This window comes from Acinonyx jubatus, chromosome B4, assembly GCF_027475565.1.
Source record: "Acinonyx jubatus isolate Ajub_Pintada_27869175 chromosome B4, VMU_Ajub_asm_v1.0, whole genome shotgun sequence".
Taxonomy (NCBI): Eukaryota; Metazoa; Chordata; class Mammalia; order Carnivora; family Felidae; genus Acinonyx; species Acinonyx jubatus.
The window spans coordinates 5,847,261-5,858,548 of record NC_069387.1 but is presented as its reverse complement, the minus strand read 5'-3'; the positions used below and the strand labels follow the sequence as shown (position 1 = coordinate 5,858,548).

Below are 11,288 nucleotides of genomic sequence, written 5' to 3'. Positions count from 1 at the left end.
ATATTTCTCAGACTAATGTGGTGTTAGAACATTATAGCAACAAAAGCCTGAAGCAAGTACACTTTAAACATTTAGTGTCATGATCGTGAGAGAATCGCTCTGTAACAGTTTTGGTAACCAGACATATAGTTTTCTAACCTGATTGAAAAATTAACCCCAGTCATCCTCATCAGGATTACCATCAGCATCACCAACAAGGTGCAAAGGCTTCAAATGACATGCACCTGTAAGGACATTATACTGCAGCTTGGAGGCTGTCAAAGTTTTAAAGCAATGCAACTTCGGAAACTATACATGAAGCCACAGGGTGCAAAAATAAAAACCAAAAATAAAATACAGTGGCAGCTAGGGCACACAACGTAGAAAAGAGCATCCTCCAGACAGAAAAGCACCCACAGTCCTGGGTAGGTAACTTTCAAAGAGAACTTCAGAACCATGTCGATGAGCCCTTTTGTAGTGTAAAAAGAGAAACCCGTGAAGTTCTGTTCACCGAATGACCTTGATCCTTCCCTTCGGAAGGGTGGTTTTCGATTTTCAGTTGGGCGAGGCATGGAGTCCGCTCGAGCTCAGCCGGGGGCAGGTGCCGGGCGCCCCTGGCCGCGACCTCCCGCATAGTCCCCGGGCCCGGGCGGGCGGCGCGGGGGAGGAGCGCGGGCGAGGGGCGGGCGCGGTGGGAGGGGACGCGGAGCGGGGCGCGGGTTCCTGGGCGGGCGTCCGCTGGGCCGGCTCGGGCGCTCGGGCCGCGGGCTCACGAGCGCCCCCTGGCAGGCGCCGGGACGCCGCCAGTGCCCGCGCCGCCGCCGAGCAGCAACGCCTGCGACCCCGGGCGCCCCGTCTGCAGGTAGGTGAGCTGGGGTGGGGGCGTCGGCCCCGGGGAGGGCAGGGGGTGCGCGCGGGGGGCCGGGGCCGCGACCCGGCGGGGCGGGGTGCGGAGTCGGGGGTAGGCCGGCCCGGGTCCCGCTGCGAGAAGAACGGGGAAGGGGGCGCGGGACGCCTGCCCGGCCGCCAGGGGACTAGAGCGCAGCAAACTTTGGGCCACTTGCCTCCGGTGGCATCTTACGCGCGGGTGGCATAGGGCGCAGCTGACCTTGGCCGTGTGGAGGCCACCGAGGCTGGGGCTGGGGGGCGCCTTCACTTCCTTCTCGTTTTCTCCCCTCTCACCTGGACTTACTGGGGTGGGAAGGAAGGAAGAAGGTGGAAAGTTTTTTATCCTTGGCAAATGCTATAAGGAGAGATGGTTGATGCAGATGGTGACCTGCCCACAGGTCTTGTTTCCTTAGGGTTTGCGAGAGCAGCAGGCAGGGCTGCCAAGACTCACTTCTAAACAAAACCAAATTTCTTTTCAAGGTCCTGGGGCAGGGTGAGGCGGCTCTGTGATAGATATGGGGGAAAAAAAGTGTGGTGCTCAATCCTGTACCCTCTAGTGAGATTCTCTATTTCGGTATTCAGAGCCACATGTTAAGAAAGTAGAGTTAATATCTTTATTTTATTGAATTTTAAGAGCCCCAGTTATCTGTGTGAAATGGACTGTTGACGCTAAAGGCTTGGGCACTCCCTATAGGCATGAGTGAGGAGAGGCCCAAAGGTCTGGCCCTGCTGGAGATTCAGATTCTTTCCGCCTGGAGTCTGCCACTGAGCTGCCTTGTCCTTTGAGGTTGTGTAAGAAAAGGTTATTCAGTCATGAGGGTGAAGCCTGCGGGAAAGGTGCAGGTCTGGCCAGGGCCAGGTGCCCACCTGACCCCCTGCACTGGTTCTCTAGACCTTCCCCCTTGGACCCAGCCTTCTGTAGAAGCGGTGACCAGCACAGCTCCCCTTCCCTGGCAGGGATGTTTGGTGAAGGCGCCCTGCTCCTAAGCTCCAGGGTCCCCCCTCTCCCACCCCACACCCCAACCTTGTGAATCACCAACTTCGTTTTTCCCCCTAACTTTATCTCTGGTAACTCTTGTAAAATGGCAGGCTTAGGGGCGGATGCTTAATCTCTTTAAAAAATGCTGTGTCTAGTGGGAAGGAGGGTGACAAAGGAGGGTGACGTTTACCAGTTTGGTTGCAAATTACTTTTGAAGTTTATGCACAGCTGTTTAAAATCCCTCTGAGATCAGTGCCATTGTTTGAGGCAGGTGTCTGTCACAGATTGATGTTGTTAGTCCCTTTTCTGCTGATTGCATGTACGTATATTTAAAGCCTAAGGCACAGGAAGAAGACCTTCTAAAACCTCCAAAGCCTCAGCTGTGAAATTCCTCCCCGTTAGTGATTAAGACTAAATTAAGTCATCTTGTTGGTTGTTGTTGTTGTTGTTGTTTTTTCTTTTCACTCTCATAAACTTTTATCTCTGATTTCAAGAGTAACCTGTTCAGCCTCACCAGCCTTTGTTTCACTCCTGTGATTTTCTTGTAAATTCTTAAAATGTGAAGTTCCAGGGAGGACTTCTCATCGCCACCCTTCAATGTGTCATGCTCACTTCCGCCACCGTCTTGTGCCATGGTGGCTCAGAATGGCAAGAAGCGCTTGGGCAAGCTTCTTTGTGGGTCCTCCGGCTGGGTTCACCTCCCTAGGATGGAAACACCCTTGAGTCGGCTCTGAATATCCCTGGGTCAGCTACTAGAACTTTCATTTCTTCTGCTGTTGGCATTTCTCTTTAGATACACAAGGATATTGTACAATTATTTACACCTTCGTCCTCCTTAGCATCTCAAAGATCCCTTTCAACTCTAAGACTCCATTTCCCTTGTTCAGAGCAGGTTCTGGAGGCTCCCCTGAATTGCCCATTTGTCTTTGGTCATTTCTATGAAGGTCCCTCATTTGGTTGTAATATATTCTCTCTCTTCTGGGGGGAAGATGCAGGATTTCATGATAGGACATTTGCCTTCCTTGAAAATAGGAATTAGAATTAGTACTTCCTGTTTTTAATGCATGTCTATTTTAGATTTGCAGATTATGTTGTTTGCTCCCCAAAATATTGCAGATAGACTAATCGCATGTGACTGTTACTAAGGGTATATTTTCCTCTCAGGTGGTTTCCTTTTTAGAGTCTTCACCCTTTTCTCTTTTTTCTTTGAAGTAATTTTCCTAAATTGTTTAAAATTAAAAAAAAATTGTTGTATGATGAAAAATCCCAGGGAACACACATGGATCGTGTGATTTCATATTTACATAATTTTGTTGTCCCAAATCAAATGTGTAATTGAAAGTAGAGAGAATGGTCTCATGGTGTCATGCACAGCATTTGACTTCTTCATGTCTGTCCATTATAGTAAAACTTCCAGTATCTCATTTTCAAACAGCAGTGCATCTAATTTTGCCTGTTCATGCCTATTCTGGCTGTTAAGGAAGAGATCATGAGACACTCAGAAACACATCAAGGCAGAAAGTTGAATTAAAAGATATTTTCTTGCAATAAAGGAAACATCTTTCAATATCCTAACACATCAAGCATTTATACACAAATCCACATTTCCCTGTCATCTAAACATAACCCTTGGGGCAAAGGGAGAATCAGAGTTTCAGAAATTAGTTTCTGTTCCGCGATTAAATTAGCCCATTTTTAAAGTACTCTCTTTGGCCGGACATGCTTCTACAGGTTGATGTTAACTTTAAGCTAGTAACATTGATGATAATAATCAGAGCCAACAAAAGCAATAAAATAATGGTTTGATTGATGCAGTATTACGTATCATTTGCGTGCCAGGTATGAAGCCCAGAATTTTATATTTGACAAACATTCCTATTTCATGTAATCTTTGCAACGCTTTTATAAATTGCATATTATTATCATCATCACCACTTTCATTTTGCAGGTGAAGAACCTGAGTCTCAAGGAAGTTGTATCACTTGCCCAGGTCTTAACAGCTCGTATGTCTGACTCTGACACAGAGCTGGACAACCTACCAGTTAAAGGTTTTGGGTTTTTGTTTTTCCCTTAATGTTTATTTATTTTGTGTGAGAGAGAGTGCAAGCAGGGGAGGGGCAGAGAGAGAGAGAGAGAGGGAGATACAGAGAATCCCAAGCAGGCTTTGCACTGTCAGCCCAGAGCCCCACACTGGGCTCGAACTCACCAAGCACGAGATCATGACCTGAGCCGAAATCAAGAGTTGGATGCTTAACCAACTGAGCGCCACAAGTGTTTTCAATCGTGACAAAATGGTACACATACCACAAAACTCATCATCGTAACCATTTTGAAAGGTACCTTTCAGTGGCATTAGGTACCTTCACACTGGTGGGCAGCCATCGCCACCACCTATCAACAGAGCTCCTTCATCCTGCAAAACTGAAACTCTGTCCCCATTTAACACTCCCTGTTCTCCCTCCCGCCAGCCCCTGGCAACCTCCATTCTTCATTTTGTCTTTCTGAATTTGACTACTCTGGGCACCCCATATACGTGAAACATACAGTATTTGTCTTTGTGAGACTTGCTTACCTCACCATAAGGTCCTGCAGATGCATATGTGTTGTAGCATTTGTCCGAATTTCCTTCCTTTTAAAGGCTGAATAATATTCCATTGTGTGTGTATATGCTGTTCTGTTTATCTACTCATCTATTCATGGACGCCTGGGTTGCTTCCACGTTTTGGTTTATATATAACACTTTGAACATGGGTGTATAAATATCTCTTTAGGTCTCTGCTTTAAATTCTTTTGACTGGATTAAATGGCAGTCCGGTATATCATATTTTGAGGATACATCATCCTGTTTCCCGCGGTGGCTGCATCATTTCACATTCCCACTGGTGCGTAAAGGTTTCCGTTTCTCCACATCCTCGGCGACACTTGATATTTTCTGGATTTTGTTTGTTTTGATAGTGGTCATCCTCATGTGTTGTGAGGTGGTAAGCAATGAGCTTTTCACTAAATTGTTTGATGCTAGACTCAGGGGTCTATGAGTCTCCTGAGTTCATTGGTCTTTCCTCTCTCTCCTTGTTTATGTACGTTTTTCTAGTGCAGAATCACTAGAGCAACCACTATTTGAGCATCCCCTGAAGGACCAGGGAAACCAGGGCAGGGGGGCTCTTGAAAGATAAAAGGTCCTTCTAGGAAGGGTTGCCCCTACCTATGTGAAGGACCTCGTGATGTAGAAATAAATGGTTGTTCGGGGCACCTGGGTGGCTCAGTCAGTTGAGCGTCCAACTTCGGCTCAGATCATGATCTCACAGTCCATGAGTTCGAGCCCCGTGTCGGGCTCTGTGCTGACAGCTCAGAGCCTGGAGCCTGCTTCGGATTCTGTGTCTCCCCTCTCCCTCTCTCTTTCGGTCTCTGCCCCTCCCCCCCATTCTCTCTGTCTCTCTCTCAAAAATAAGTAAACATTAAAAATTTAAAAAAAAGAAATGGTTATCAAGAATAAAGGAAGCATGGTGTTAGTGCTAATAACCTTAAATGTGTAGCACAGACCTTTTGCAGATTGAAGGCTAGATTATCTCTTGTAGGCAACCAAAACAAGGCAAATTCTTGGGACATCGGAGACAGCCAAAAGGTTGATGGCTGTACTTTAGTTCATCAAGCTTTTGTTATGAGCCCCAGAGCCACACACTGTACTGTCTAACTCGTAGGGGAAAGGCAGACAAGTAAAGAGGAAATTACAAGGCAGTGTGATAATTTCATCATGCGTGTATATTGTTATGTGTCAGTTTATACTATGGTGGTGTGCAACTGTATTATATATTTGTTTATTTCCTGCCTGTTTCCTCCTCTGCAGGGTAAACCCTGTGAGGGCTAGTGTTTCATCCATAGCTGTATCCCTGGCTGCTACAGCAGGGCCTGGCACATAGTAGGCCTGCAATACATAAGCGTATGGTGACTATGCGAGTGCCGTCCTGGGGATGTACATGGTGCTATGGGAGCACTTAGATTTGGAGTGTCTGCGAAGATATCTCAGCAGAAGTGATGGCAGGTGGCAGTGAGCCCGGTGAGGGTGTTCTAGAAGTGGGGATGGCGTTTGTAGAATGGCCTGGCAGCTTGTGATCGTGACATCCCAGCAAAGGAAAGGAAGAGTCTGGCTGGAGCGCAGCAGGTGAGTACAAGAGAGCGGGGTGAGCCCGGTGGCTTCCCCTCAAAGTGTGTTTGTGGCATCCACTGCCACTCTTCAGTTAAAAGTACAAAGAGCAGGGGCGCCTGGGTGGCTAAGTCGGTTGAGCGTCCCATTTGGGCTCAGGTCAAGATCTCACGGTTCTTGGCACTGAGCCCTGAATCGGGCTCTGTGCTGACAGCTCAGAGCCTGGAGCCTGCTTCGGATCCTCTGTCCTTCTCTCTCTCTCTCTCTCTCTCTCTCTCTCTCTCTCTCTCTGCCCCTCCACTGCTCGCATGCTCTCTGTCAAAAATAAGTAAGCATTTTTTTCTAAAAAATGGACAAAAGGCTGACCCTTCATTGCCCTTGCCTCTCTTATCCTCCTGCTCATCCCCTGCCCTCTGAGCTGTTCACCCTGAGTGAGCACTAAAATAACCCATAAGTAGAGTGCTGCCAAGACATGGCTGTTTCCAGAGCAGACCACGTGCTGAGTTCATGGTCAGATAAGATGACTCTTCATAGCCCAGGTGGCCAAGAAGCCAAGTCTTTCATGAACATAAGACGAAATGCCCTTCTTGCAATTTTGGGAGAAATGCATTTCCGTTGCATGCATGTTTAGAGCAGCAGTCTTAAACCGTCTCTATTCCGTGGCTCATTCATGGACTGATTTCAGTGGTGCAAAAACAGACCTCTTGTACCATGTTTTTTTACCCTGCAAGACACAATCCATTAGTGGATTATGAAATTAATGTATTGCTTTGTGACAAGCTTCTCTTTCAAAATGAAATAGAACAGAAAACGCTAGCACCCATTTCATGTAGCAACAGTAATGATTTCATGAAGTTTTCTATCATGGGATTTAGGACATAGTCTCTTTCTCACCTGTTTGAAAATTACAGACTCATGGCATTTAGTTTTCTGTACCCTTCCTGGTAAGTCATGGGATCACACAAGCTCAAGGCTGGTGGGAAGAAGGAGAAATGGAAAGGAAAGTGACATTTGTTAAGCGTGCGGTGTGCCAAGTGCTGGGATACATGGGATGACTTACTCTAAAGCCCTGTGTGTCAGATGGGTCTTTCATGGTTTACGGAGGAAACGCTGAATCGTGAAGACGTGAAGAAACTTGATCAGGGATCGCACAGCAAATTGTTAACCGTGAACCCTGATCTCTTGGCTCCTAATTTAATATTCTTTTTTATGCCTCTGTGGGTTGTCTTCCCCAAGTGTGTTCATCAGTTGGCTGCTTTGGGAAGATATTTTCTTGAGGAAAGTGGTTTAACCGTATTCACATTTGTTAGGAAGAATGGAAACTTTGAGAGGTATCACATCAGCTTCTTAAAGGACTAGATCAGTGAGGTGGAAATAGTGTTGATTATATAGACTGGGAATCGTTCAACCTGAAGTTGACAAAGATGAAAACAGCTACTCCCCCCAAAGCTGTCCCCCGGACGAGCATCGGTGGTGCCATGTGAGATGACATACTTTCCGTCCTAAAGCCAGGGACCCTGGGGCCACTGTCTACTTCTCCCAGTTTGTGTACGGAGGTTGATGAGTTATACTGAGCAAAATTGTGCAACTATGCAAATTCATGACACTCTAATTCTGCGATTTCTAACATCAGCCAGGCTCTCAGGCTTTCCCTGGCCAAGCCTCCTTGCTTTCCACAGCAGCCACTTGTGACCATCACCTGCCAGCCCAGCCCCCTACCCTCAGCCTGTTGCCTTGCTTCCCCCTTCACTGAGCAAAATGGAAGTTTTCCTGATGAGAACAGACTGAATTTGTGATCACAGAGCTACAGCCTAACTTCAGCTGGATCTACCCTCCCATCCTTCCTTCCTTTTCACAATGAAAAGAAAAAGAAAAAAAGATGCCTCATTCTCCTGGCTAATAATCTTCCTCCTCCTTTGGTGCTCTGGGACCCATGCCTTCCCCATTCTTGGGCATGTTGTTCTCTTGATTCTGTCCTCTCTCATCTGTGTATTCCTTCCCTCCCTCCTCACTGGCCCCATTCTCACTGCATCAAACACGCCTAAATCCCTTCCTTGTTTTAGCTACTTTTTTCTCTTTCCTCCTCCTCCTCCGTGCCACACTCCTTAAATTGTCCTTTCCGCCTGCTACTGTTTTCTCGCTCCACATGTCTTGCCACAGACATCTGGCTTTGCCTCTACTGCGTCTTGGGAAACTCACACTCCCTGTTGCCAACTCTGACTAAATCCCACTCCTCTCTGAGTTGATTTCTCCTCAGCGGACCGTGCACTAAGCACTCCTGCAATCTTGGAGCAATGTTTCCCTTCCGTCCCCTCTCTCGTTCTTCCTCTTTCTTCTCCTCTCCTTTGCAATCTTCTCTCCTTTCTGTCCCCTGGGAGGCTGATGATCCTCACTTCTCTATTCCCATGGCCACACCATCACTCATTCATCTTCCGAGCCATGTCCTCGCTCACCGCTACCCAAAACTTACCAATGCAAAGTTCTACCAATCTTTTGCCGCTACTTGATGGATGCATTCGGTACCGAACGCCCCAAACTGAACACATCACCTTCCCCTTTCTCTTGCTGCAAATATCTCCCTACCTCTCTTTTCTGTACCTGGTACTGGCTTCACCTCTTCTCACACAAGCAGAGGTCCTCTAGATGTTTTTCCTTTACTCCTCACCCCAAACCACATTCTGTGAGTTCCGTCCTCTGCACCTCTTCATTCCATCCACCCTTTCCCACCTTCCTTTCCTGCTCTGTGTAGAGGCCGCCACTGTTTCTCCTCTGTGTTAATGCCAGAACCTCCTACCTGGTCTGTGACTATAGAAAGTCCTCCATGTTGCAGCTGGAGGCACCCTTCTAGAACCCAGATCTCAGAGTGTCACTCCTAGTATTAAATTCTCCAGTGGTGACCCAGTACACTTGGAATGAAACCCAGACTTTATCACATGAATCGGAGTGTTCTGGTTGATCTACACTCCCCTGTCCTCTCAAGACTCCTTTCTCCAGCAACACACACATCCCATTCCTATAAGTCCAAGCCTCTTTTGTGTTCCTTAGCGGTCCCATGCATCCTGTTGCCCTCATGGAACTTTTTTTAAAAATGTCTATTTGTTTTTGAGAGAGAGAGAGAGAGAGAGAGAGAGAGAGAGAGAGAGAGAGAAAGAAACAGTGCATGGGCAAGGGAGGAGCGGGGGCGGGGGGGCACAGAATCCGAAGCAGGCTCCAGGCTCTGAGCTGTCAGCATAGAGCCCGACATGGGATTTAAACTCATGAGCCATGAGACCATGACCTGAGCCGAAGTCGGACACTCAACTGACTGAGCCACCCAGGCGTCCCCTGCCCTCATGGAACTTTATGCTCAGCCTCAAACCCCTCCTTCCTTTGGAGAATTCCTGTACATCTTCAGTGCCTCACTTAGATAAGTTAGAAAGCTCTTCCTCCTACAAATTTGGATTTCATTTCCTTCTACATGTTCTTAGAGGGCATATGAGATCATCCATATAAAGTGCTTAGTACCTTGTATAGCATTTAGTAACCAATCCGTAAATGTTAGCAACCACAGCACCTAAAATGTATTGCTATTGTTTGTTTCCTTTTAGATTCCCCCAATAGATTACAAGCTCTCAGAAGGCAGACAGCACATTCCTACTTATTCTTTGTGGAACTGCCAGCATCTGTCACCGTATCTGACATATATGGGAGGTCCTCAATAACTATTAGTGGAATAAATAAATGAGCCATACGTTTTAGAACATGTTGTGTGTAAGAGACTATGTGATAAGTGACAGGAGAAAGGAATCCCAAACTAGGGGTTTAAATATTTGCACAAGTAGAATCATTATCATCTTGGCCCCAGTCCTCTGAGTCTGAATACATTCTAGAAAGTAAGAGCCGGAGGTAATGGGAAACATTCAAAGATGCTAAAGGCAATTTGCTACAAGGTAAAAACTCCCATCTCCCCTACTTATGGTGTGATTTTCTCCCTCTGTCACCCTCAGTCTCTCACTTTGATGACCATTATAATGCCAACAATAAAAGGAAGGAAGATTAAACTGAGAATGATCAGGGAATACAAGGTCATCTTAAAATATTCTGAGGGGCACCTAGGGGACTCAGTTGGTTGGGCGTCTGAATTCAGCTCAGGTCATGATCTTGCGGTCTGTGAGTTCGAGCCCTGCATCAGGCTCTGTGCTGATGGCTCAGAGTCTGGAACCTGCTTTGGATCCTGTGTCTCCTTCTCTCTCTCTGCCCCTCCCCCGCTCACGCGCTGTCTCTCTCTCTCTCTCTCTCTCTCTCTCTCTCTCTCTCAAAAATAAACATTAAAAAAACATTTACAATATTCTGAAATACCCTACAAGCAAAAGGATGAGGCAGTAGGTAAACATTAAATGTAGATATACCAAGAACTCAAAAACTATTTTAATGAAAAGAAAATATAAAAGAATAAAAGAGGTAAAAGGACTTTAATGAAATGATAAAAGGTGTTACAGAATCTTCAGAAAAAAAAACATAATCATCTTGGAAATTCATTAAGGCAGGTAACAGCAGGAAAGGTAAAAAGTAAAGGACTAAATTCAAGAACAAGGATGATAAAAGCATGTCAAAGATAAAATCATTGAAAACATTCAAAGAAAAATGTTTTATTTTTTAAACTTTTAAAAATAAATTTTCTCTTTGGTCAGTTTTTTTCATGTTTATTTTTGAGAGAGAGAGAGAGAGACATGGATCATGAGTGGGGCAGGGGCAGAGAGAGAGAGGAAGGCACAGAATGTGAAAGCAGGCTCCAGGGTCTGAGCTGTCAGCACAGAGCCCCCAGTGCGAGGCTCACACTCATGAACTGCGAGATCAAGACCTAATGCGGAGCTCAGACTCATGAACCACGAGATCATGACCTGGGCCAAAGTCAGATGCCTAACCAACTGAGCCACCGAGGTGCCCCTCTTCTTTTTTTAAAGTTTATTTATTTACTTTGAAAGCGAGAGAGAGAACATGAGCATGGGGAGGGGCAGAGAGAGAGGGACAGAGAGAGAATCCCAAGCAGGGTCCGTGCTGCCAGAGCAGAGCCCAATGCAGGACTCGATCTCATGAACTGTGAGATCCTGACCTGAGCTGAAATCAAGGGTCAGACGTTTAACTAACTAAGCCACCCAGGTGCCCCTCAAAGAAAAATGTTTGAAAAGTAAAGAATAATAAAGTACTTCAGGGCGCTCACTTAAAGGTAGACTAAGCCAAAAATATGAAACCAAAGGGGGAAAAAATACCATAATCTTTTAAAGAAGATAAACAATAAATCCCAGCAATAAAACAATGAAA

At 46.2% G+C, this 11,288-nt stretch overlaps 1 protein-coding gene across 2 annotated transcripts in view; it reads left to right on the top strand.

The window, feature by feature from the left end:
• The first annotated feature begins 685 nt into the window (after positions 1–685).
• The window catches only part of PRKCQ (protein kinase C theta), a 184,107-nt gene continuing 173,504 nt past the window's right edge, over positions 686–11,288 (top strand). The window contains exon 1 of one of the 2 annotated variants that reach the window (XM_027073364.2): positions 686–841. The gene's annotated coding sequence lies outside the window, so the exon portion shown is untranslated. The remainder of the gene's footprint in view (positions 842–11,288) is intronic. The other variant, XM_053225230.1, reaches the window with a different exon arrangement.